This window comes from Dipodomys ordii, unplaced genomic scaffold, assembly GCF_000151885.1.
Source record: "Dipodomys ordii isolate 6190 unplaced genomic scaffold, Dord_2.0 Scaffold24, whole genome shotgun sequence".
Classification (NCBI taxonomy): domain Eukaryota; kingdom Metazoa; phylum Chordata; class Mammalia; order Rodentia; family Heteromyidae; genus Dipodomys; species Dipodomys ordii.
In genome coordinates this window covers 3,717,308-3,721,267 of record NW_012267240.1, presented here as the reverse complement: position 1 = coordinate 3,721,267, position 3,960 = coordinate 3,717,308, and the positions used below count along the sequence as shown (strand labels likewise).

General features: G+C 40.8%; 1 protein-coding gene across 1 annotated transcript in view; it reads left to right on the top strand.

Moving 5' to 3' along the window:
• Rab18 (RAB18, member RAS oncogene family) overlaps positions 1 to 3,960 on the top strand; it is a 32,147-nt gene that overhangs the window by 558 nt on the left and 27,629 nt on the right. The gene's annotated exons all lie outside the window — the stretch shown is intronic.

The following is a 3,960-nucleotide window of genomic DNA, read 5'->3' as shown; positions in this document are numbered from 1 at the left end:
GCCACACACGGAGTTCGGTGACACGCTCGTCACACTCTGGTCAGCTGAGGCTCGGCCTGTTGTGATGCCTTTAATTCAGCCATATGGTTGGTGTGTGTGTGTGTGTGTGTGTGTGTGTGTGTGTGTGTGTGTGTTTTAATGAGTCAGCTGTGAAAGAACTTACTAGGTCCGGGTGATGGAAGGGGCGAGCACGGAACGGGTGGATCCCCTTTTGAAGATTAAAAAAGTGAGGTTTGATCACCCAGGAGGACAGATCAGTGGGGTCCTGTCGTTCGTTTTCCTCTTTTCCGGGGGGTGGGGTGGGGACAAGACTGTGAGTAGGCAGAGCTGGCGTCTTAGGTGAGAGGTGGAGCCCGGTGGGTGGGGCCGGAGGGCGATGATTTCACCCTGGTCTTTGCCCGGTCCCCCAGGTGAAGTCATCCTGGTCCGGCTGTGTATGAGTTGGTGATATTCAGGGTCGAAATGACTCTTTTTTAACCGTATCTTCTTAGCTCTACCTTCTCATTGTGTGTGTGTGTGTGTGTGTGTGTGTGTGTGTGTGTGTGTGTGTGTGTGTGTGTGCTTGATCTCAGGGAATGAATCCTTTTTAACCGTATCTTCTTAGCTCTACCTTCTCATTGTGTGTGTGTGTGTGTGTGTGTGTGTGTTGGGGTGTGTGTGTCTTGGGGCTTGATCTCAGGGTCTGGGCGCAGCCCCTGTATGTGGATTTTGTTCTTTTTTTTTCTCCTTTTTTCTCAAGGCTAGCACCTTACCACTTTGGCCAGAGCTCCATTTCTTGAATTTGGCGCTCAATTGGAGATAAGACTCTCACCAACTCTCCTGCCTGAGCTGGCGTGGACCACCTATCCTCTGATCTCAGCCTCCCCAGCTGTTAGGATTACAGGCATGAGCCACTGGGCTGACAGCTATACAATCCCCTCCCCCCACTTTTTTTAAAAGGAAAAAAACCCTCTCGTTTCCATTTCCTGGATATAAAATCATTTTTATGATCACTGTTTTGTACAAATGTTAAAACGTTAATATCTTGTTTTTTTAGGAATTCCACAGTCTCATGATCTTTTCTTTTTTCCTTGAGATAGGGTCCTCATTTTAGGTTAAGACATGAGATAACTAGGTGTTTTTTGTTTTAGTTTTGCTTGAGACAGGGTCTTCTTTGTAGCCCAGATACCGCTGCCTCAGCCTTCTGAAGGGTTGGATTACAGGCATACCACCATGGCCTCCTTAAAGATTGTTGTTTATGAATTCATGCATAGTGATTGGTCACCGCAATCTAATGTATGATTGCTTGACACTTTATGTGTTGGATAGATGATGAATTGAAGTGTTAAAATTTGTTGGAAAAAAAAATTTGTTGGGAGGTTAACTGGTGGTATAGTACACCATAATAAATAATCAAAGTTCCCTTTTTAGAGTAAGTTCTGCTAAGTGGATGTATTCAGCTCCCTGGTTCACTCCCCTTACAATGGTGTTTGGGCCTAACTGTGCTTTTGTTTTCATGGCCCATTATTTACCACTCACCACCACAAAAATTTAAGATTGTCTATTTTAATAAGGATTGCATTTAAGGGGACAGTTGTCTTTGAGCTAGATATACATTATTGGTCTATCTGATCTAATAACAGCCTTGAACCTTATTTTTGTATGAGAACAAAGGGTTCCACTATAGTAGAAGCCTATGACTTTAAGGCCATAGTTTGTTTTTAGTACAAAAACATTTATCACAGACATGATCTCAATGTGTTCTTCTACCCAGTACTTTCTGTTTTTTTACAGACTGGAGTAAGTGTGTGAGATAGCACTTATGATGTTGAGTAATTATTACACAAAAAAGGATTTCTTCGTTTTGTTTCATTTTTTGGGTAAAAGTAGGGTTTGAATTCAGGGTTTGTGATTGCGAGACACACATTGTACCACTTGAATGGACACCCCCACCTCCAAAGAATATCTTAAATAATGAGAGCAGTGGGTTTCTTTCCAGTGCATTTCATATAGTTAGTGTCTAGCGTTTGGGATAGTAGCCAAGAGATCACGATTATGAAACTAGTGCTGCCCCTTATGTAACCTTATGAGTGATATTGGACAAACTAGATCTTCACTGGAGGTGTGACCAGGCTGGCAGAGAAACTTTTCAGTCTGACATCAATTGTACGGTTTAAGGTTATGGTTCTGTGGCTAGCCTTGGTGAAGTAAAAATGTAGCAAAGACTGTCAATAACTGGTAGGGATTATAGAAACCTGTTATGTACATTTCTATCTCTTCTCTACCCTTTCCATTTGCATTCTTTAGATGAAGTTCATTTGTAAATCAAGAAATACAGCTTATCTATTATAAAATGGGTCTTATTTCAGTGACCTACTGGTAATTACTTGTTCTCTTGATGCTCTGCACTAAGAGCATTTTGTTCTCTAACTTTGAAAATATTATGCCTTTAAAATACAACATAAAAATGGTGATTCTTAATCATTTTCTGGTTGTAGATTTCTTTCCAAATCTAATGAGAGAAAATGTTTCTTTGCCTAAAAAAATGGATTCATATTGTATAGAATACATTCTAGGCTAATGACTTAATCTCAGATAAAGCTAAGATCTGGCTTACGTTCAGAGCTTGTATTAAAATTTATTGTTTGCATTGTAAGAATTCTTGTCTTTTCAGACAAAGTATCACTAACAACAGGCATGCATATATTCCTAGCTACTCTAGGAGGCTGAGGCAGGAGGATCCTAAGTTTGAGGTCAGTTCAAAGCCCCTATCTCAAAAAGCAAAGAAAGAAAGATATTCTGAAGAAAATCTGGAATTTGGTTCTTCTGTTTTACTTCAGTTTTGTAGTGTCTTGTGTTTAGGGCAAATGAAGAAAACAAAATAAAAAAGGGAGAGTTAAATATAGTTAAAGCTATATTTTAAAAGCCAGGTTCTGGTGGCTCAACCCTGTCATCGTAGCTACTCAGGAGGCTGAGATCTGAGGATCATGGTTCAAAGCCACCCCTGGGGAGGGAAGCCCCTGAGACTCTTATCTCCAATAAAGCATTCAGAAAACCAGAAGTGGCTCAAGTGTTAGAGTGCTAGCCTTAAAGAGCTGAGGAACAACGCCCAGGCCCAAGTTCAAGCAAAAAAGAAAAAAAAAAAAAGATATTTTACCATATACTCTGTGGACAGAAAATATACCTAGCAGTAATAACCATTACTCATAGATTTAAATGCTCGGAAAAAGTTGTAATAATTCGGAAATCTGATAGCTGTTTCTTTGATTTCATTACTGTAAATAAATCAATAGACTATTCTACTTTAGAAGTTAATATAAAGGAAGATAGATTATTTTGTAGACTTAGGGCTTTAACAAAAGCTTGGATTTTATTCTTGAAGAATTCATAATGAACATTTCTGCCATATATTAAGTAAAATAATATTGAGAGACATAAAAATACAAATACCTGGGGCTGGGAAGGTAGCTCAGTGGTAGAGCGCTTGCCTTGCATGCATGAGGCCCTGGGTTTGATTCCTCAGCACCACATAAGCAAAAAGAAGTGGTGCTGTGGCTAAAGTGGTAGAGCGCTAGCTTGAGCTGAAGAGCTAAGGGGCAGCGCCCAGGCCCAGAGTTCAGGCCCCACGACCGGACCAAAAAAAAAAAAAATTCAAATACCTTTTTACTCTGGTATCTTTCTTGCATGCACTTTAGCCCTCCCCTTTCCTCCCCTCCTTTTTCCTACCCACCTCCAAAGTTTTGTCTATCATTTCTTTCTACCACAATCATAGTCCATGGTAGCTACCTTCTGTTGGTTTTCCTCCAGCTTTTGCCGTCCTTGGCATTTTATTTTATTTTTTATTTTTGGGTCCAGTCGTTGGGCCTGAACTCGGCCTGGGCGCTGACCCTCAGCTCTTCAGCTCAAGGCTAGCGCTCTACCACTTGAGCCACAGCACCACTTCCGGCTTTTTTCTTTTTGCTTATGTGGTGCTGAGGAATC